The following is a 13,258-nucleotide window of genomic DNA, read 5'->3' as shown; positions in this document are numbered from 1 at the left end:
ATTGAAGCATGCAGAGTAGTCCTAAAGCCTTTGGGCCTTCCACCATGCTAGGTGCCCAGCATGCAGGAGGGAACAACAAATTGGCCCAAAGAAAGCTAAAGCCAATAAACATGTTTAACATAGTTTTAAAATAAAAAGCCTCCATGTCCAGACATCTGTGCTAATTATCCACAAGGGATAGTGCCTTCTGGTGCTGAGCCAATCCACAAGCAATGCGGTCGCCATCTGCCTCTTTCTTCCTGGCTGGTGGAAAGAGAGCTCCACCTCTATGCAAATTGAAACAGGCTTCCTTAAACCTGACCATGTGCTTAACTGCACATGAAGCATAAATTCCACGAAGAAACCCAAAGTCAAATCACCACTGAAAGAGTTTCCTGAGAGGTCCAGCAACCCAGACTTTCTCCCCAGAGAAGTTGAAAGAAAGCAGCTTGTTAACAACTGGGAAAATACCAAGCAACCCTGAGCTTCCAAAGAGGAGGGTGGAAACCAAAGGCCAATTCCACACCATTCCAGATAATTAGCCTCTGTGATCAGGCTGACCAGCGTGGCCCAAATTCCCCATCTCCAAGACTCAGTTTCCTCATCTGTAAATGGCAACAACAACCTGACTCAACCACACAGACACTGCAGGGTCCAAGCGCAGAACGTCCTCAATGGCTTAGAACAGCATCTGCCATACTGGAAGCCTTCTAAAAGCATTATTCTTATTCTTAGTATAAAATATTTACAAAATTTTAGTTTTAACTACAATAAATAATGAAGAGCCATAAATACAGACAAGTATTTGTGCCATGGGCTCTGTGATCTTGCAGAGTTCCACCAAGTAGTCCAAGTAGTCTTCCCCTACTTGGTTCTTCCCAGACCAGGCACCAGGTCCAAGCTCTTCCCAGAGCTGGTTGTCAGTTTCTAAGTATTTTTAGATCCTGGCTAAGCGGCTTCTCTCCTTTTTCATAAGCGCTGGATGACAGCTTACCACTAAGAATAGCACTTCTCCAGTTTAATCAACAAGTCTCTGGGCTCCATGGCCATCCTGGCATTCACGGGAGGTCACTTGGCTGTGCTCATCTGCGGACCTCAGTTGCCCACACAGACACTGGCTGGACCCACTGCCCTCCCGAGTGCCCACATCCTGCTTTTTATGGAGCTTTCAGGACACCTAGAAGAGGTGTAGAAATGTCTTCTCTCAGGAGAGAAAGAAGAGGAAGGAGGGAGAGGTCTGCACCCAAAGTCGCTGGCCTCTCTCCTGAGATCCTGGAACCTGGAACTAACAGGATTGGACTACACAGAGAATTTAGGCTCAAAACTCACCTTCAGACTGCAACACTGGGAAGTGGTGAGTGCAGCCTTTATTCAGATGGGCAGGGCAGTGTTATGCAGGAACCCTTCCCATACCCTGTTCTCCATTTGACAGAGAGGATACAGGGTTCACAGTGGTCTGTCACTAGCTCAGGGTCACAGAGCTGGTCAGTGAAAGGGTGGGATTTGAATCTGGGTATTCCAGTCCATGTCCAGGGCTCTTCTCAGTACATCCAAGATGTTTAGAACCTGTCACGATCCCCAAGCCAGTTCTGAACGAGCAGAGTGTTCACCCCACTCCACTAAGTCCTTCCAGCCCACGGCCACATTCCACACCCCCCTCTCCACTTGCTGTCACTCACCTTATGGCCTTGGGGCCCACACATGCAGTCACTGGCCTAGTACCTGCAATGAGTCCCCATAGACATTTCAGCAGTTCCCAGGCAGTCTGCATCTCCCAAAAGCTGAGGACATGTCCCTTACCAGGTGAGATCACAAAAAGAAGCAATTCCACCTCAAAATGAGGCTCTACAGTTTGGTGTGTGGATTCAGATCTCAACTGTTCATGCCCTTTCACTCAGCAACACCACTTCCATATCAAAGAATAGAACTTCTCTTCTATAGAAAGGAGAATGAGCTCCTGACAGACTTTGAACTACAGAGGACTGAAACCCCCTAGGAACAGGCGAGTTGCGCAGCCTAATGTCTTAGTCTGTTTGGGCTGCTATAACAAAATACCATCGACTCGTATACTGATCAGTCTTATACACAACAGAAGTGTATTTCTCATGGTTCTGGAGGCTGGGAAGTCCAAGATCAAGGCACCAGCAGATTCAGTATCTGGTGAGATTTGCTTTCCTGGTTCATAGACTGTGCCTTCTCCCTGTGTCTTCACATGGTATAAGGGTCAAATGCACTCCCTTGGGTCTCGTTTATAAGGGCACTAATCCCATTCACAAGGGCTTTACCCTCATGACCTCATCCCTCTCAAAGGCTACAAGTCACAGTGCCATTACCTTGGGGGTTAGGATTTCAGCATATGAATTTTGGAGAGGGACACAAACACTTAGACCACAGCACACACTATTACATATTCACAAGCTAAAATGATATGGTAAGTAACAACCATGTTAAAGAATGTTTATGATGTGGCAAATACATATGATATAAATGTGTAAGCTGCATATTCTAGGATCCTAGTTACTTATGCTAAACACACACACAATATGAATAGGTTCACTCTGATTCAAATATGCATTACCCACTATGTTCTCAGCAGAAATACAACAGAGAACACCACAGACAAAAGTGTTGGCCTTGTCAGGCAAGGTGGCTCACGCCTCTAATCCCAGCATTTTGGCAGGCCAAGGTGGTGAGATCACAAGGACAAGAGATGGAGACCACCCTGGCCAACATAGTGAAACCCCATCCCTACTAAAAATACAAAAATTAGCTGGATGTGGTGGCATGCACCTATAGTCCCAGCTACTCAAGAGGCTGAGGCAGGAGAATTGCTTGAACCTGGGAGGCGGAAGTTGCAGTGAGCTGAGATCATGCCACTGCACTCCAGCCTGGCATCAGAGCAAGATTCTGTCTCAAAAAAAAAAAGTGTTGGCCGTCATGGTGCTGACATGCTTCAGAGATAATCAATAAGATAAGTGAGTAAAATCTGTAACATGTCAGTGACAGCTGCACTGGTGAAAACTCAAGGAGGAAATAGAGAATGACAGGGTGGAGTAGGAGCAACTGCTATGGGCGTGGTGGCTCACACCTGTAATCCCAGCACTCTGGGAGGCAGGGATGGATGGATCACTTGACAGTCAGTAGTTCGAGACCAACCTCGCCAACATGATGAAACCCCGTCTCCACTAAAAATGCAAAAATTATCCAGGCGTGGTGATGCGTGGCTGTAATCCCAGCTACTCAGGAGGCTGAGATGGGAGGATTGCTTGAACCTGGGAGGCGGAGGTTGCAGTGAGCCAAGATTGCACCACTGCACTCCAGCCTGGGCGACAGAGTAAGACTCTGTTTCAAGATAAAACTAAAAATAAACTTGTGAGTGAGAAAGCTTCCATGAGAAGCAAAGAACCCCTTAGGAGGTGAGGGGCCAGTCGTGAGCACATCCGGAGCTAGAGAATTCCAAGCAGGGGGAAATGAGTAAGTATCAAACCCCTAGAGGCAAGAACCAGCCTGGCTGAGTCCTGGGAAGGTCAGTGAGCCCAGTGATCTCAGCCCAAGGGGGCAGGGGCTTAGCCTCCGAGAGGAGGCCAGCAGGGGTAAGAGGGTTTCGCTTTGCATACATGGAAAACCACAGGGGCTTGAGCTGAACAGCATGATCCAAATATGTCGTAACAGGATCGTCCTGCCTGCTAGTGTTGTTCCATCAGCGCATCAGCAATTAGTCACTTTTATGGTAGAAAGGGATGTGTATCCGATATGTATATACATATATATGATAGGTGCATTTGATAGGCTCTCCAGTTACACAAGAGATACAGGTAACCTGAATACATTCATTCATTCACTGATTCAGCAAATATGTATTACCTACTATGCCCCAAGCAGGAATGTCAGCCTCTCAGTTTATGGATATATAAACCTCATTACTTTAGCAAAAGAAGGGCAATATAACAAAATGAAACAAAAACAATTAAAGTGGGCCAGAAATTGCAAAGTGCTTTGAATTCCTCACAGATAAATACGAGATTTCATGGTATATAAGAGGTGCAACTATTAACGTAACTAAACTGGACCAATAGCATTAATCAATTGCATTTATTCTGATAGCAACATATCGAAGTATGAAAAATACACACATAAAAAATGTTTTTCCTCGTTTTCTGCCAAATTCCCACAATTCCTTCCTGACCCACTTGAAATATTACCTTTGTGACAACTTCATAGTCTCCTGATTCCCTACCCCCATGGCCCCCACACCTCCCACAGAAGAGAAATTGCTTTCTCTTCTGTGTTTCTATAGAACTTTTCATAAGCCAATATCACAGAATGGTTTCCTAATTTTTTAGCTCTGCTGGAATAAGTGCTTATTGTCTTTATATCCTCAGCTTCAAGCACAGGGCAGAAAATATTTTGGCAATGGGACCACCCTCCCTCTTCCAATCACAACTTTCTTTCCCACTGAGCCTAGGTGTGAATTCAGTCAGAATGCTTTTCAACACAGTGAAATCAGCAGCTGGAGCTGGCAAGCTAAATGAAGTCTAATTGCCAATCAGACTTACCTTACTGCCTTGGAGCGAGGTAGGTGGCGCACCTCCAAGTTTTGTTGATTAAATAAGAAAAATGAAAAACTATTGTTGTGTTTCTGGAAATAATAACAGGAAATTAATAAAGTAATGCAAATCTCCACACTATAAAAACGAGGGCAAGTATATAAGCGACCAATTGGCAAATTCAGACATGCAAACAATAGCTCAGGAAATTTACCCAAACTCACTCAACCACAATGATGTAATTGCAGTTAGATCAGACATGTTGCTGAAAACCAATTAGGCTGATCAACCTTGGTGAGTCACGATCAAATGATAGCCATTATGTCAATATATGTTGGCAAGAAGTAGCTATGCTATAATTCTGGCATGCGTGATCTCGCTACGATCATTCAGTTCACGAAAAAGTATAAGTAAAAGCATTAACACAGTACTGAAAGGTGCCCTCAACATTTTAAAATAAATTGGCAACAGCATGTTCTTGGGAAGAGCCCCAAGAACACATCAACTCAATGCTAACCCAAAGGCTAAATATTTTTTAATTTATAAAGTAATAAAGCAGCTAAACATGCCTTGGTGTCGTTCTCACACTTAATAAGAATACTAATAAAATGTAACTTTTAAAAGCTTGTATAAGCTCCAAGAGAGGAGTTTTGGGTTTTTTTGTTTTGTTTTGTTTGTTTTGTTTTTGAGACAGAGTCTCACTCTGTCACCAGGCTGGAGTGCAGTGGTGTAATCTCGGCTCACAGCAACCTCCACCTCCCAGGTTCAAATGAGTCTCCTGCCTCAGCCTCCTGATCAGTTGGGACTACAGGCATGCACCACCACACTCAGCTAATTTTTGTGTTTTTAATACAGACGGGATTTCACCATGTTGGCCAGGATGGTCTGAATCTCTTGACCTTGTGATCCACCCACCTTGGCCTCCTAAAGTGCTAGGATTACAGGTGTGAGCCACCATGCCAGGCTGGCATTGTTTTTAAAAAGAAAAAAAAAAAAAAGATAACAGAAGCCTAACTTGTTCGTGCTCAGGTCTCCACAGACTGCTCAGTCAACAGGGAGAAACATGCTGCAATGACTTAGCCCCAAATTCTTCCTCCAGAGCATTTAACTTGTGCTACACATTTGAAGCATCTGGAAAGTTTTGAAAAAAATATTCATGCTCACGGCCTACCTGAAAAGTCAGTCTCTCTTAATCAAAGAGGACCTAGACATCAGTATTTTAAATACATCCCCTGATCTGAGAACCTTTACAACAGTACTTCAGCATCTGTCAGAGACAGGACAGGAGTATCAAGAGCAGATTTGAATCACCACGAAGCTGTTCTGTCCAGCAAAGTTGCTGCTTTGGCAGCTGAGCCCTTGAAATGCGGCCAGTGCTCTTGACAAACAGAAGTTTTATTTTATCGTCAATAAATTTAAATTGATAAACAGATACTCAATTTAATTATTAGAAAACCAGTTGGGCGCAGTGGCTCACGCTTGTCATGCCAGCACTGGGAGGCCAAGGCAGGTGGATCACTGAGGTCAGGAGTTCGAGAGCAGCCTGGCCAACATGGTGAAACCCCGTCTCTACTAAAAATACAAAAAGTTAGCTGGGCATGGTGGCGTGCATCTGTAATTCCAGCTACTCAGGAGGCTGAGGCAGGAGAATTGCCTGAACCCAGGAGGCAGAGGTTGTGGTGAGCCGAGATCACACCATTGCACTCCAGCCTGGGTAACAAGAGCGAAACTCTGTCTCAAAAAATAAAAATAAATAAATAAATAAAAATAATAAAAAATAAAGGAAAGAAAAAAAGAGAGAGGGAGGGAGGGAAGGAGGGAAAGAAAGTGGAAGGAAGAAAGGAAATATTTAAATATATTTGGAACAACTTGGGTATATAAATCTACTTTTCAAACATAAATTTTTTGAACTGCACATACAGATCAAGCATTTCTGGTAAAAATTCCATGTCTGAATTGAGATATTCTGTAAGTGTAAATTATAGACTCCACGACTTTCTACCAAAAAGAAATGTAAATATCTCCTCAATAATTTTTATATTGATTCTATGTTGAAAGGCTATTTTTTATATAATGAGTTAAATGAAATTATATTATCAAAATCCATTTCACCTATTTCAATTACTTTCTAAATGTAGCTACTAGGAAATGTTTAACTACATACACGTCTGGCCTTATATTTCTATTGGTCAGTGCTCTCTAAGAAATTTGGGTATCAAAAAGAGCACTGAAGTAAATGCTTTGGAAAAGCAAATAGCTCCTGATTCCAATTTTGCCTTCGTCGGGAATTTTCTTGAGTCAGTGAGTACTTACCTGAGTTAGATCATGTGCTAGCATTGAACTAGATGTTTCATAGCAGAAATGGTCAGAGGATATTATTTCCACCTGCAAAAATCAAACTTTAGTAGAAGCCACAACTCAGATACCATGTGCTTTCAAATTCTCATTCTTTTTTTTTTCTTTTTTTTCTCTTTTTTTTTTTTTTGATACAGGGTCTCGCTCTATCACTTAGGCTGGAGTGCAGTGGCATAATCATAATTCAATTCGGCCTCAACCTCCCAGGCTCAAGTGGTTCTCCCACCTCAGCCTCCCGAGTAGCTAGGACTATAATCATGTGCCACCATGCCTGGCTAATTTTTAAATTTTTTGTTTTAGTTTTGTAGAGACAGGGTCTCACTATGTTGCCAAGGCAGGTTTTGAACTCTTGGGTACAATTACAGCCACTGTGCCCGACCTCAGATTCATTCTTTCATTCCATGTTCCCAACAGACCTGTAAGCAATGATCATTATACCCATTATACCGGTGAGGAAGCAAGCTCACGGTAACCTGCCCAGAACACGCCACTGCTATGTTGCCACCGGGACTTGGACCCAGGTCTCCCAAACCCAAATTTTCAACTCTTTCTGCTTCATCACACGGCCTTTCTGAAATAAGTTCTATTCATTAGAAATTCATTGTCCATGACTTTTTCCCTAAGTACAAGCCTCTTCTTTGAACAAACCATAACTCTGCCCAAGAGTGTCAGAAAACTCAAAATCCATTTCACCTATTTCAATTACTTTCTAAATTGCAAGCAGCTCCCCTCTCCAACTCTGAAAGCAACTCTTAGCAGAGAGCCGATGCGGAGTCTGGTCCCTCGGGAAGTGTGTGTGATGTGGGGTGGGCCTCCTCTCTCTCTGATTGCCTGGGACTCACATAAAGCATAGCCTCTGAGAAATGCTTCGGAGAGCTGTCTTTCTAGGCTGCTGGGACCAGATAGCATCATCATCTGATTCCTGGACTCAAATAAAAATAAGTGCGGAGAACAGCAATCTGAACATCTCTAATAAAGCTATTTCAAAACAGAAAATGGAAGGTGATGGGATGTTGTAAGCCGGCCATCAGCAGATCCTTACTGAGCATGCGTGAGGAACCCAGCTCTGGATTAAGCCCTCGGGAGCCTTTATGAATTAATTATTATTAATCCCATTTTCTGTGATGGGGTCAAGAGAAGCGCAAACCTCAGCACCGCCTGATATATCCTGCTAACAAACCTGCACGTGCGCCCCCAAATCTACAATAAAAACGGAATTGTTTTCAAAGTCCCATTCTCCAAACCCAAAGGACTTTTTCAGAAATAGTCTGCGAACAGATTTCAAAGGCAAACTGAGGTTGAGGTAAACTGCAGCCTTGGGGTGTCGCTTTTAGTACAGACTATGAGAATTCAGGTCCTAGAGGCACTCAGGACGCTTTAGGGCTGTGGGCAGCTTGGGTATCTGCTCTGGGCTCTGAGTTCAAGGGTGAAGCCCCAGGAGCAGCGGGGAGATTTGGAAAACGGCAAGCAGCAGGCGGGCAGAGAAAGAAAGGTCCGCACTGCTCTGCCAGGCCCTCTCCTGCTCCTTCCAGCCTTGGGGCAGGCTCACCCAAAGCCAGGCCGGAGCTATGGGGAGAGGTGCATGCTCCATGCATGTCCTGTGTATGGCAGGGTGTGTGAGCTCCTTTTGCAAGTCATCGAGAAACTAGGGATCTCCTGGATCTCTAGAATTTACGTAAAGGTGATGACTGTCTTCGCAGCATAAGCTAAGATACCTCTTCTAACATATTGAGGAAGGAGTTATACACGATGTGTGTGTGCAGGTGAGAAGCCATGTCCCTTATTTGTGAGTGTGTTTGTGTGTGTATCCTTGTTGATCTCCAGAGCGTAAAAATATGTTTCTTTGTCGGAAAGGGGCACGGTCATTAATTACACACCAAGCACTACTTAACCAAGCACTGTGGTAGGAAGATTTAATGAGATCATTTAAGTGAAAGCACTTGGTAAGAGAAGATCCTCAACAAGTAACAGGGATTGTATTATGCTAACGTGTTCTGATGACCAGGTAAAAAGGGTAGTGAACTATGGAAAGGAGAGATCTAAGTGTGGGAAAAGAATTCAGAAGCAAGGATTTGAAAGAGACATTTTAGGCAAAAAACTGGGAGCATCTGTAACAAAAACGGCCCCTTCCAGCAGCAGAGAGGGTTGGGAGTTATTTCCCTAAAGACACACCACCTGGCTCCCTGCAGCTGTGTGTTGCAACTTCACGCCTACGGGATTGCTCTGATACCTCTGACTTGAAGCACAGAGACAAAGCTCCAGCTGAGATCCTGGGAACCAAAGGCAGAACTGAAGAGAGGGTTGATACAGTTTAGCAGCAGAACATGCAAAAAACCACAAATATACAAACCACACACCTTGGATTTAGCAGAAAATAACATCAGCCGTAGGGAAATAAGAAAGTGACTGTTAATTTCCGATTGCTGCTTAACAAATTGCCACAGGTTTCATAGATGAAAACAACCCCTTATTTATTTCATCGGTCTGGAGGTCAGAAGTCCTAGTCCTTGACTAGGCATCAACAGAGCTGTATTCCTCCTGGAGGCTCTGGGGCACAATCTGTTCCCTTGCTTTTCCAGCTTCTAGGGGCCACCTGCATTCCTTGGCTTGAGACACCTTGTTGTGCCAAGCCCCGGTTGACTCCAATGGGGAGAACGCTATGTTCAAAAGGCCAAAGAGACCTAGAGCCCACAAATAAGACATGAGTTTTATTGGGAGCTTCCAACCTGGGAAGAGAGTTCACTGACACCAGGCTGGGCAGAAGAACCACAACCACTTGTGAAAAGCTTGCAGTTTAGGACACAGTGGCTCATGCCCGTAATCCCAGCACATTGGGAGGCCCAGGCAAGCAGATCATGAGGTCAGAAGTTCGAGACCAGCCTGGCCAACATGGTGAAACCCTGTATCTACTAAAGATACAATAAAAGACTTGCTGGGCATGGTGGCGCGTGCCTGTAGTCCCAGCTACTTCGGAGGCTGAGGCAGGAGAATCGCTTGAACCCGGGAGATGCAGGTTACTGTGAGCTGAGATTGTGTCACTGCATTCTAGACTGGGTGGCAGTGTGAGACTCCACCTCAAAAAAAAAAAAAAAAAAAAGCAGGCAGTTTATATAGCATTTTCACTAAGCATCCTCCCACTAACAATCTTCACCTGGCAACCTCCGTTTTACTCAAAATAAAGGGCCTCAATCCACTATACGGTCTGCATTCCACAGGCCAGGCCGGGGTCTCAAGATGTTCCTCATAGATAAGGATTGGAGCTCCAGGCTGGCTACTCCCGCATTCCTGAGCTTGGGACACCGAACACACTTTGAGGTGAATCTGCCATGCAGAGTGCATTAGTCCATTTTCACACTGCTGTAAAGCTACTACCTGAGACTGGGTAACTTATCAAGGAAAGGGGTTTAATTGACTCACAGTTCCGCATGGCTTGAGAAGCCTCAGGAAACTGACAGTCATGGTGGCAAGCAAAGGGGAAGCAAGGCACATCTATCATGATAGCAGGAGAGAGAGGGCATGCAAAGGGGAAGGGCCACACCTCTAAACCATCAGATCACCTGAGAATTCACTATCACGAGAACAGCATGGGGGAAACGCCCCATAATCCAGTCTCCCACCAGGTCCCTCCCTTGACATGTCGGGATTACAATCCCAAATGAGATTTGGGTGGGGACCCAAAGTCAAACCATATCACAGGGTCATTGTTAGGGTATGCTCAAGTCAAGTTATCACTGTCAGGTGTGTTTACTATACACGCCTTCCTCCATCTTCAAAGCCAGCAGCACAAAATTCCAGTCTCTCTCTCTCTCTCCCCCCCACCCCCGTTCCATCATCACAGCACCTTTTTCTTAAGGACCCTGGTGATTACACTAGGCCTATGTAGCTAATCCAGGATAATTTCCCCCGTAAGATTTTTAACTTAATCACATCAACAAAGTTCCTTTTACTATGTGAAAAGTATCACATTCACAGGTTCCAGGGATTAGAACAGGGACATTTTGGAGGGGGCATTGTTCAGCCTACCACAGTGACTATTTCTTAGGCCATATCAATGAAGGTATTACGCTCAGGAGAAAGAAGGTGATGGAGTCTGCTCCTTTCCATCCTGGAGTTTGTGTTTACACCAAGGGACTTCATCTTCAAAGGAATGGAGACCACCTATCACAATGCAAACACAGTATTATTTTATTATATTAAGTATTGGAGAAAGTGTTAGAACACAAATCTTCCCACAGGTAGTTGAAAGCTGTGTCAATTTTTTTTCCTTTTTGTGAAGAATGGGGTCTCACTATATTGCCCAGTTAGGTCAGTGTCAATTATTTTTAAAATTTTGGCAGGTAACCTGGCAACACAGAGCGAAAGTTTCTCAGCTGTTCATCTCTATTGACTAGAAATGTCACCTCCATGGATTTATCCTAAGGAAATAAATGTGAACATGTGCAAAGATTTACTGACAAGGATATTCATCAAAGTACCTTCAAAGTCATAAGAAGAAAGTAAATTGGGAGGAAAAACTAACTTCCTATTCCTCAAAGTTGAAATAAACTCTGGTACATTTATTTTAAAATATATCGGCCAGGCGCGGTGGCTCACACCTGTAATCCTAGCACTTTGGGAGGCCGAGGCAGGTGGATCATGAGGTCAAGAGATCGAGACCATCCTGGCCAACATGGTGAAACCCATCTCTACTTAAAAAATACAAAAATTAGCTGGGTGTGGTGGCACATGCCTGTGGTCCCAGCTACTTGGGAGACTGAGGCAGAAGAATCTCTTGAACCCAGGCAGAGGTTGCAGTGAGCCGAGATTGCACCACTGCACTCCAGCCTGGCAACAGAGCAAGACTCTATCTCAAAAAAAATAAATAAATAAATAGCCTACTCAGCCACTCATCACATGTTGTAGAGGAATATTAAACAACATAAAAAGAGGTTTGCAATATCCCAAGAAATGACCTAGCAGGTTATATGTCAGTGTTGAGTCTGTTTCTTATTTGTAAAATACAATCATATCAGCTTTAAGTTCCTACCAGAAATAGCACTAAACTAGGACAACGGAAGGATAGGTCACTGACAAAGGAGTAGGAACAGGGAACTACACAAGCCAGTGCAGTAGCTCAAAGCTAGTAAGTAGCAAAGGGCCCAGGGCAGACACCACCACAGGCACAACAGAGGGAGGTGTGAAGGAGGCTGTCCTGGGTGGGACAACCCAGCCCCAGGCAACTCCACAGGGAGGAATCTGGCACAAAAACAACTTGCTTGACCTCTCTCCTCTGTCAGATCTATGCCCTGAGCACCTCATGTCTAAATCCAGCAGAAAGCCAGGGACACAGAAGAGTGGCCCATTGTAGACTGATCTCTTGGGCAGACAGAAGGAAGAAGGGGCACAGCACCAGCACAACTACGTTTGTGCCACATGCATAAAACTAATGGAAGGAAGAGCCATCAGAAGATCAAAGGGGCTCATGTCTTGGCCGCTTACTCACACGTGAATTTTCATTTCCTTCTTACCTTTCTGCGTAGTCTATGAGGATGTATAGTACTGTAGGGATCACAGATGAAAGCAATTCAAGTTGAGATAAATTCACAACCCATTCTAGTATGCTCATGGTAACAAAGTAAAGTAAACCGACACTTGCCCCACTGGAAAAGCTGCAGACATTTTTCTGGTGTGTGAGAGAGGAGGTTTATCTTCTTTCTTACTTTCTTTTCTTTCCTTCCTTTCTTTCTTTCTTTCTTTCTTCCTTATACTTTAAGTTCTGGGGTACATATGCAGATCGTGCAGGTTTGTCACATAGGTATACATGTGCCATGGTGGTGGTTTGCTGCATCCATCACCCCGTCATCTACATCAGGTATTTCTCCTAATGCTATCCCTCCCCAATCCCCCCGCCCCCTGCTATCCCTCCCCTAACCCCTCACCCTCCAGGCCCCAGTGTGTGATGTTCCCCTCCCTGTGTCATGTGTTCTCATTGTTCGACAGGCCCCAGTGTGTGATGTTCCCCTCCCTGTGTCCACGTGTTCTCATTGTTCGACACCTACTTATGAGTGAGAACATGCGGTGTTTGGTTTTCTATTCTTGTGTCAGTTTGCTGAGAATGATGGTTTCCAGTTTCATCCATGTCCCTGCAAAGGACATGAACTCATCTTTCTTTATGGCTGCATAGTATTCCATGGTGCATATGTGTCACATTTTCTTTATCCAGTCTGTCATTGGTGGGCATTTGGGTTGGTCCCAAGTCTTTGCTATTGTGAACAGTGCCACAATAATCTGAGTCGATCCTATGGACGAGGGATTAGATTTGGTCTGCAGTTAGCCCAAGACCAAGAGGCAAAATGGCAGGCGGGCAGATGCCCGTCAGCCAACTGAAGTTGCCTAGG

The 13,258-nt window shown here is 44.5% G+C and overlaps 1 long non-coding RNA gene and 1 pseudogene across 1 annotated transcript in view; both read right to left on the bottom strand.

Annotated features, from left to right (window-relative positions):
• Positions 1-6,948, bottom strand: part of LOC118154482 (uncharacterized) — a 55,318-nt gene extending 48,370 nt beyond the window's left edge. The window contains exons 1-2 of the long non-coding RNA XR_013518766.1: positions 6,840-6,948; positions 4,536-4,618 (exon numbers count right to left, since the gene is read on the bottom strand). This is a non-coding gene — a long non-coding RNA (uncharacterized LOC118154482). The remainder of the gene's footprint in view (positions 1-4,535; positions 4,619-6,839) is intronic.
• Positions 6,949-7,895: 947 nt separating this feature from the next.
• On the bottom strand, positions 7,896-10,340 carry LOC144582928 (putative uncharacterized protein UNQ9370/PRO34162; annotated as a pseudogene).
• Between the last annotated feature and the right edge of the window lie 2,918 nt (positions 10,341-13,258).

The sequence above is a fragment of the Callithrix jacchus genome, chromosome 6 (genome assembly GCF_049354715.1).
Source record: "Callithrix jacchus isolate 240 chromosome 6, calJac240_pri, whole genome shotgun sequence".
Taxonomy (NCBI): Eukaryota; Metazoa; Chordata; class Mammalia; order Primates; family Cebidae; genus Callithrix; species Callithrix jacchus.
This window is presented reverse-complemented; position numbering and strand designations above follow the sequence as displayed.